A 10,465-nucleotide genomic window follows, 5' to 3' on the forward strand; every position below is an offset into this window, starting at 1 on the left:
ACTTATTTGATGCGAAATCTGAAGGATTGAAGTGTATTTCAACATTCGAAAAATTTTATTTTGAACTTTATGACCAGTTAATGATATATCCCAAACCACTCCATTTTATATAGAACGGTTAATAAGGATTATGATCTTCTTATACCAAAAATAAATAGTCTCATTTATACATTTTTATTTCAAAAAGTTGCGTTTTTATTTCACTACCAACTACAACTAAGACATTTGGGCATCTAATGGGTCTTAAAAGGCACACCGTTGAACCTTAATTGGAATGTTTAAAGTTGCAACCTTATAGAAACCACACCCATTAAATAATTGTGGAAGGCAATTTACAAAGCATTATAAGATGGTATAAAAATGAGTAGTGAATCGATATTTTCTTGTTTTTACTCAAAAAAGAATTTATATTTTCTTTTTCCATGACTACAGGGAAGCTAACAAAAGTAGATGACTTGGCGAAGCTAGGAGGCCCTTTGGCTGATCTTTTCAGTGATAATGGATCGTGTTAAATTTCATAAGTTCTATCTAGAAAATTATATACATCGAATTTTATATAAATAACATACTACCAACTCCGACCTAGAGCCAACACGGTCACTAGCAATTCTTGATCTGAATTGGTGATCCTTGATCCAAATTAGTAACTTTTAAAAATTGTAATCCCAATGACCTGATGTAGGTTGATTTCGGGATTTAGAGAACCCTAGTGAAAAACGTTTGCATGTATGCCACTTGTATGACTTGTAAGCCACTTGGATAAGTCCGTATGCCACTTGGAACCCCTGGGATACCACTTGCCTGTCGTCTCCCCCCCCCCCCCCTTTCCTTGCTTATAATAAAACCCCATCACACACCTCCAAAAACTTTTGCCTTCTCTCTCTCACGTCCTCCCTTTCGAATACTTAGAACCTCGGCCTCTTGGAACCATTCTTGGAAGCTTGGAGGCTTGACCTGTGTAAAGAAACTTGCAGTACTGTTGGGTACATGTAAGTAGATCTAGCATTTATATCTCTATATTTTTATTGAATCATGAAATTTAAACAAGGCTATAGGTACCATTTTTAATATGGATGCAGTTTCGTGCTATGGAATTTATGGTAGAATGTGTACTGTTTTTTCAGGACTGTGACTCTTATTTGCATGATAGATTTGAGTATTGAAGATATTTCTGTTGGTTATGAAAATTCATGAAAAAACACCCATGTGAATCTACTTTAAGATGAAAAATACCTTGTATTAATGCCTATTTCGGTTTGGAAGTTATTAGTCATTCTTTGAAGTATGTCAAAACTTTGAAATGGGTTACCAAGAACTTTGCTTGTTTTTAATTGGAACTGTTCACTAATCAATATGCCTCTGAATAAGCTCAAATCACTCTTAAATGAAAGATAAGTGAGTCTACTTCAAAAGCAGTTTAGAATCAAAGCGAAATTCTCCAAGGTTTTGAAATTATTTCCCTTTTCCTATAAGGATGTCACTGTTTTGAATCCCGGGACTTTTCTAGAACTATTACAAGCATTGTGTAAGATTGTTTATTAACTAAATTGTATCAGAATGAGGGCAAACCATTTTTAAACGAAAATGAATGAGTCTAGTTTTAAATTGGTTCTGGAACCATGACCAAATTCTTTGCGGAGTGAAATTTAAGCCCAATTTTCCAAGAGACTGTCACATTGAAATTCCTGCTATTTCCCAGAATTGTTACATGTTTTTGTATAAGATTGTTCAATAACCAAATGGTATCAGTATGAGCTCAAACCACTTTTAAATAAAACATGAATGAATCTAGTTTCACATTGGTTTTGAAACAATGACATTTTCAAAATCCACATTTTGAAAACAACTTACTTTTCTTAAAAGATAAAATGTACCTATCTTAGGGTTCTAAAAAGGAGGGGGGAAACATGTCAAATATATACCCTGAAATGGAGGAATCTCAGGTTATAACAAGATGTAGTTTCAACAACGTCGGGGCTTTATGAAAATAAAGTAATGCCTCACCTCGAGTCCGTGCTTGAAAAGCACTTTGGTCATCAATACATTTCTATGCGGCCTCTAAAATCAATTTCCACCGCCGACGGTAAAATTTGAAGCACAAAAAAAAGTACAAGTCTGGTAGATCCATGAACACTTATTTTTTAAAAAAAATAGATGATCTATATAATATGTTAAATTATACATTACTTTTAAGACTTGAAAGTCTACATTTTTTTTATTTTTTATTTTCTACGACTACAATCGTCAAGGCCAAAATCAATTTGAAGATTTTTCAAGTCAGTGAACTTTGAGATGAAGTTTTACTTATTTTGATAGGGCTTCAACCTATCAAAACATGCTCCTTTATAAACACATAACCCAAATCGAGGGTATCCCGATAATTTTTGAAGTTGGGAGAATCACAATAGGCCAATAGGGTATACCTGTATATGAGGGCTAGTTCAATGAATTTGAAAGCCAATTCAGGGGTATTTAAGGTATCAATCCCATATCTTATTCTAAGGGCTCTTTCAAAGCACGTATGCGCCATATCATCTCGCTTCTCTTCTCTCTCTCTATATGCTCTGTGGCGCTCACACTTTCTCTCTCTTGCTATCTGTTGTTCCAGTCTGGCCTGAATGAGTTCACATGCCTTTTTTAGGTAATGGTTTCTTTCTTTTTATTTTTTATTTTCATTTTCTATGGTGGTTATTTTGTCCCTGAATTTCTCTCTGTTAATTAGTTCATGATTTTATTCTTGTTTCCTGCAATTCAGTTGCATTGTGACATTTTGTTCCCCTTTTCTTTTTCAATTGTGAAAGTTTCTAGTAGCATCGAAAGTTACTTGTACTCAAAGTAACCAAGAAGATGCATCCAAAGGTGGGGCGTGCCACCCATATGAGGCGCGTGGGGCTCCACCCAATACCCATGTGGTGGGCTCATGTACACTATGGGCCTAATGTATGTTTTATAAATATTTTAAAATTGAACAAAATGAATTTTAAAACATTCTAACGATGTAAATTAATAACTTCATTTTTATAAGTCTAAAAGTAATAAATAAAATATCAAATGACTTATAAAAATTCAAATAATAAATCTAAAATAATTTAATAATAAAATGAACACAATTAAATTAATATGATGCAAAAATGATCCATATGGTTTTAGGAATTTAATCTGTAATATGGGGTGCTCCACCTTTAATTGTGGACTACAGACCACACTAGCTTTATCGAACTGACAAAGTGTTTTTCATGACCCACAGTCCAAGCAGGAGCTCATTAGCGAGTCACCAAAGTGTTTTCCATGACCCACAGTCCAAGCAGGAGCTCATTAGCTGGTCACCAAAGTAAGTCAAGGGGTCGCAATCCCAGTTAGTAAATTATATGTCGTCCCTTAGAGATGAGTCAATGTCACCACAACTTGATGCGACCACAGCTCTATGGTGCATAGGGGTATCTCTCGTACATGCATACGCTTCACCAAAAGGTGAATATCTGGCTTTCCCGAATGATCTATCGATATGCATGCCGTGTGATGGAACATGAATGAGGTTTTGGCCCCTGTCTCAGTAGGCCTACCATCACACAAGGGTCACACAGTCTCTCGGCTCACTCATTTAGGCCTAAGCTCCGACCTCATCAAGGGCTAACCCAAAACCCTCAATGGTTAATTCTTTATGCTCAGGTACCTTGGGTTTTCTAACCGACTAGCCTTGATCGATAAGAACAGTCCGGTACATCCAAACATCATTCGCTTAGTATGATCATCGAGGGATCGCACTTCCATTGAGTCTATATTTCACTATAATAAAACTCTTTCAATACACACTCATAAGGCCTTTAATGGTACGAAGATAAACTTGATGCATTTGGATTTAAATTTCAGTATCGTTCTAGACCTTGAACATTAAGCCAGCAAAACACACTAATTATGAACAAATGATAAACTTTCTTCTAAGAATAAGGAAAGTGAGCCAAGCTAGCTTTTGCACCAGGGTTCTCCCCGTCTATTTCACAGTATGTTCTGCTTTTGTTTACATGATTGGGATAATTACTTCTTTCCTATTAATCTCAGGTTTGTGATCCGATTGATTCTATTGTGCACAGTTCATGGATTCAGCATTCAATCTCATGTAAGCATCATTCTCGGATCGCTAGGTCGCTGAGTCAGATATGCCTTAAATCATGAAGCATGCCACAGTTTAAAGTGGATCTATGTACCCTGGCATTTATGTTCTCTCTCAGCTGAGACATTGTGTATTCCCTTCATATCAATATATAAATCGGAATTTTTTTTCAATGATATACCATTAGTTTATAAACAATTACAAATCATATAAGCAGGACAGTAATACAGTTTGAATCAATTAATGGATGAAACTAAAAAAAGCTAAGAGACAAGGAGCTTTCAAAGGGTTTCCTAATCTTTCTCGCAAAGATGAGCAGTTGTCTCGTTTTGAAGCCGACCTAGACTCTAGGCGAGAGAGAGAGATTCATGTTTTATCTTTATGAGGTTGCCCTAATAATGAAACTGAGGCACACCTCAAAAATTCACTTGATGATATTTTTTCGATACTGATAAAGCCCCAAAGCCTATCATCTCAATACATTGACGCATAAAAAGAAAAGATAAAACAAGGAATTAAAAAAAAGCATTAAGTCTTGAAAATAGTGCATCTTGTAATGCATTATATTAACTGTCAATTTTCAAGATTTTCAAATGTTCATAGATGTACTTGATCTACACTCTTTTTTAAGCCTTAAATTTTAAAGTTAAAGATAAAAATAAATTTCAAGCCATTTCAAAGATTTTTGACGCGTAGATGATATCTTTTGATACTATTTATAGTTGTGCCTTTGATCGTTTAGGGCCTCAGCCTTATACAAACCACACCGTTTATCCAAATGTGTTTTCTTGCCACGGTCCTTACCATTTATGTTCCAGGAAATATCCAATACTCGATTATGACTTGCAAGCACAACTAGGCACACAAACAAAGGTTGAGCCATCTCCATTAATGGAGAGAAGATGAGCCACTCTCTGTCTACTAGGCTTACTCTTGAAAAATAAATTCTAGGATCCTCGGTTATGACTTGCAAGCACAACTAGACACGCAAACAAAGGTTGAGCCATCTCCATTAATGGAGTGAGATTCGGCGTTCACTGTTGCTTGATGGGTTTTGAGCGAGGAAAGGGAGAGAATCATAAGTGGAAGGGGAAAAAAATTAAAATTAATCATTAATGCAAGGGACAAAATATTCGAAATATTAATATGTGTGCAATCTAATACTTCTTTCATGTTCTCAGTGTAAAATTCATTGGTTTTTTTTCTCTTTTTTTCCTTTTTATATTTGAATGTGTACAATATATGAAACATATATTACATGTACCATAATGTAAGTAATGTTACCATAAATGCGATGATTCTTTCATGCCTTTCCCTCGTGGCAAGATTCTTTCATGCTTCTAGCCCTTTATTGCTATGTACGAGTCCAAATGAAACCTTTAACAACACAGTTCTTCGTATATTTCCGTATACAATAATGAATAAGTATATTTGAGAAAGCATTAATGGGATTTTTTTTTAAGTTAGGCGGCCTAGAGCAAAGTTCGGCGGATTAGGTCCTTTGCCCTTGCGCAGTTTAGTGGAGGTTAGCCAGCTAACGAACGTCCTAATATAATGTTAGATATACCACATAGGATATTGGGGAGACCATGAGACATGTTCATTTCCGAATATAGAAATAACATCGGATTAGATATTCCACATTTTCCATCCAGTAAATCAATGGTTAATTTTTCTAATACAGCATGTTATTATGTTAAATTACTAAAGAGAAAAAAAAAAACATTTAAATTTAATTCCACTTAACTTCATAATAAGATTGTACTAAAAATATGTAAATGTAATATACATTCATTAGGGTTCAAATGGTATTTGTTTTATTATTTTTTAATTTCAGAAAGCTTTTAGTTATACTAATTTTGTAACTAAAATGTAGTACTAAAGTTTATAAAAAATTAAATATATTATATTAGATAAAAGGATTTGTTTATCTTGTTATTAACTTCTATTTCTTGAAGGTATATTAGTTTAGCTTTTTGTTGAGTGGTTGAAGTTATATTCTCATTCCTAAAATTAAATATATTTTAAATTTACTCAATAGAAATGTCAACGTATTTTCAAATATAAAAATAAGAAATATTAAGTTCCCATAACTATAGAAATATTTGTTTATATGATTTTAAAAAGATTAAAATTTATAAGAAAAAGAAGTAAAGAGCAATATGGAATAATTATATGAGGAAATAAACCCACATACATAATATCAACTTCCCACACTAATAAGAAACTTGCTGGGAGATCAATAAACTCACCTACATAATATCAAGTTCCCAAAATAATAAGAAAGTTGTTGGGAGATCAAAAAGGGATTTCCAATGCATAAGTTTGTTAGAACGTTTTCCATAAAGTTTTTTATAAAACTTATACTAAATATTATAACTTGGATTAAGCCACGGAATGGGGGCTAAATTACCAAAATGACATAATAGTTTCAAACCTTGAACACGAAATTCATTGTGGACTTAACGTGAAACTTAAATAAGTACACATGTAAATGAGATCATTTGACCACTTCAATAATTTTGTAAAGTGATTTAAATATGATTTTTTCCTTTTTTTTAATGTAATTATTCTTTTTCAATTTTACCGATGACCATAAATTTAAAATGAAATTAAAATACGGCAATAAGGTTTATGAAATGAGTAACTAGACTTAGCATTACTCCTCTTCCAATAATAACTTATGCGATGTAAAATATGTGATCCGACGTATAGATTTGTTTAGCTTGTTATTAAGTTGTTTGAAGTTATATTCCTCTAGCTCCTTATTAAAATTGAAGTATTGTTCTTATTCCTAAGCTGTGATATATTTTCTATTTATTTACAAATAGACCTTTTGTATGAGGGGCACAACTATTCCCACTTATTAGATGTCAAATTAGATCGCTTGGGTATTGGGTGAGTGTGGCCATTAAAGGATTTATGATGATTTGTAATAAACGTTTTGATATGATGGAACATGAACTTAATAGGAGTGTGGTTATGTGCATGCCATAATAAGCAAACGACATTTACTGATACCAGATTGAACTTGACAAGCTAGTTCAGTCGGTTGGAAACAACCTATGTTATCTAGGCATGGAAAACTATCCAATAAGGGTTCTAATAGGACATTCCTTGATGAGGTCCGAGGATGTCAGACTGTGTGACCCTTTTGTGTTGGTGGCCTTTAAAGACGAGGGTCAAAGCCTCATGCATATATGATAGTCGTTTCGAAAAAGCGAACCACCTTTTAGGGTAAAGCTTATGTATGTGTAAGAGATATCACTATGCGTCATTAGAGTTGTGGTCGGCATCATGTCTAGGTGACCTTGGTACGCGTCTAGAGGAGAACCTGAAATCCACAAACTGAGATTATGACCCTTTGGCTTATCTGCCAAACTTTGGTGACCCATGAGCCCCTGTATGGACTATGATTCATAGGAAACACTGGGTCGATTTGATAAAGCAAATATGGACCGTAGTCCATAGTTGAAGGTGAAGTGTCCCAGCTTTTATTTATTTAATTCCTAAACTATATGGATCTCTTTCCCATTTAATAAATTTAATTATATTTGTTTGAATGATATATGATTTCTAGAATTATTATTTGAATTTTTCTAGATCTCTGGATATTTTATTTATCAAATTTGGATTTATAAAAACAGATATATTGATTTTAAATTGATTTAATTATTTATATTGAATTTTATGAATTTTTAAAAATCATAATTTATTTTAATATGTTAATGGTCCCACCATTGCATGTGGGTAGGGCCTATGAAGTACCCACCTAGGGTGAGATGCCCCACCCTAATGAAACTTTTCTTGTGTTAGTTCAAGCTTTGGCAAAGTACTTTTGTGTTATTATTGGGATTGCCTTCTGCGTTGGTTTTCTTTTATTTTTGACAAAGGGTATGTTCTAAAATGCAGTTAATAAGAATCAAATTGTTGTGGTTGTAGATATGACGACACCTAGGTAAATGGTTATTATCTTTCTTAATTATTTGGTTGGGAAGTTTACACTGTTTCTGAACATTGGCTTTTATGTGCCTATCAGGATTCATCTCAACTGTATGGTTTGGATCACGAAACCCAATGTATGGTTTGGGCCACGAAACCCAATGCCCCATATTACTCCGATGAGAGATGCAGGAGGTATGCATTTATTGTGGTGGTCTTAATTTTTAACATTCTTGAAATAATTCCCTATTATTTCAACATTTGGTTTTAAAGATTGATGTAAATTTATTTAAAAGATTGATGTAAATTTAATTGAAAGGGTGGCAAAATTGTCATGAATTTCCTTTTTCTTTTTTCTTTTTCTATCTTTTTTGTTCTTTGAGTCCTGTTTTCCGCTTCTTGACACATGAAACTTATTTCCTCTTTTTCATATGCGTACTGTTCCATCCCAATGGAGATGAAATTCACTTTAATGTGTCTATGATGACTTTCCTGTACAGGGGCCACTCCAATCCATGATGGAATGCCAACTGCCATGAGTGACGGTGCATGGAATCCTTATGCACCAATAAGCCTATAAAGGTATAGTGATGGGTCCTTTAGGGCATATAAAATCATGCAACCCTTCTTTCTCCATTTTGGGTAAAAAAGAGAATTGTTATAATGGAAGTTTCCAGAAAAAAAAAAGACAGATTTAAACTTCGGAAATTTTCTTCAACGAACTTTCCAAAACTTAAACAAGCTACAGGATCGATGTTTTGTATACCTAATATCTCAGTCAGCTAAATGTTCTAATGTAGGGTAATGTGTTATTGAGTAATAAGTATACTCTCTCAGTCTGCTAAATATTCTAATGTAGGGTCATGTGCTATTGAGCAATAAGTATACTCGTGGGTAATTAATGAAGTTGCATGTTGATCTTTTTTTCTTATTTCCTCTATCAACAAAGATAAGAAGATAAACTTGCTGCATTTGTATTTAAATTTCAAAGTGTGTATCCATTAGAGAGGTGATATTCCGAACTCGTATGATCAAGAGACGATATTAATGCCATTTAGAAGTACACCATTAATGCATTTAGAATTTTTTTTTGTACTTTTCCCCTCTTTCTCTAATTAATTAGCAAAGCCCATCTCTTTGTTTCTGAACCTAATTCGTTCACAGTGAAACTTCGGACTTATAGCCATGACCAGACATTACAAAAAAGACGAGGATGACTATGATGGTGGAAAGATGAAGAAGAAGCAGAAGAGATCAGAATTGATAGATGATGTGGTTGAAGATGATTACCGCCTGAGAAAATGCAAGAGTCGACCTGGTTTTGAGATTTTGAACGATATCGCAGCTGTTGCAAGTGATGATGATCTCTCTTTCCAATTTTCTTTCTTCAGCTTAATTACTGTAAATTTGTGGGAAGTGGAATTTTATTTCAATATGTGAGTATGATGTTGGGTGGTTTTGATTATGGGGTTTGTAAGCCCTCACAATGGTTCATATCATTAAAAATCTTCTACAATGTGGTTCATATCATTGAAAGTTTTGAAAAGGAAAAAGAGAAAAAAAAAAATCATATAAAGAAAAGGAAAAAGAAAAAAAAAAAAAATCAAAAAAAGGAAAATATCATGTTTTATATTTCATTCACTTATTTTCTTCTTCTCACAATTCCCTCTCTTTAGTTGCTATTTAAATTTATTTAATTTACATTGACATTAATTTACTTAACGTAAATTTCTTTAATTTCTTTTTAATTTATGCTTATATTATGTCATGCTATTTGTTGTAGGCACGAGTGTTTATTTAATGTTTTAATGGCCATATGCTCTAATGTACCTAGCTCTTGTAACTTGTAATCATTTTCGATGCGACTATTGAGGCTTACTTTTTTTAAAGGATTATACTCAATAAAATATTTTGACTCATTTATTTTCTGAAATAAGTTGACTCTCTTTGGATAATAAGTCCTCTCAACTGGTAATGAAGAAAGCTAGCAAATTTCCTAGAATGTACATTTGTTTTGAAAATATTTAAATTTTTTTCTTCAATAAGATCGTGGAGAATGTGCATAGATTGTACGGTCTTCTGTGGGAAAAGGACCATACCTGTTGTTCTTGATTTTCTCTGAGAGTGGCTATCCTGTTGTTTGAATTTTTTGAGCTTCAGACAGATCTAATCAAATCACCCCGCTATGCAGAAATGTCAAACCTCTAGGCTCAACTCTGACTGGCACTTTTAAGCGTAGCCATAAGTACCTAATGTGAATCTACTTTGCTCCCTGATTTTTGAACCTCTGCATTAATGGTAGGAGAATGATGTTCCACTCTTGGTGCTTTGATAATGCGAGAAAGTTGCGGCTTCTATTTTGATTTTTTATGGTTTCATATCAGTAGGAAAATAAATTTCTATAATTGAGAT

At 33.5% G+C, this 10,465-nt stretch overlaps 1 long non-coding RNA gene across 1 annotated transcript; it reads left to right on the plus strand.

Moving 5' to 3' along the window:
• The first annotated feature begins 870 nt into the window (after positions 1 to 870).
• On the plus strand, positions 871 to 9,567 carry LOC148778981 (uncharacterized). The gene is made up of 4 exons (XR_016048638.1): positions 871 to 989; positions 8,151 to 8,248; positions 8,554 to 8,635; positions 9,218 to 9,567. It is a non-coding gene; the product is annotated as an uncharacterized LOC148778981 (long non-coding RNA).
• Positions 9,568 to 10,465: the final 898 nt, after the last annotated feature.

This window comes from Amborella trichopoda, chromosome 13 (assembly GCF_054954075.1).
Source record: "Amborella trichopoda isolate Santa Cruz 75 chromosome 13, AtrichopodaSantaCruz75HAP2 v2.0, whole genome shotgun sequence".
Classification (NCBI taxonomy): Eukaryota; Viridiplantae; Streptophyta; class Magnoliopsida; order Amborellales; family Amborellaceae; genus Amborella; species Amborella trichopoda.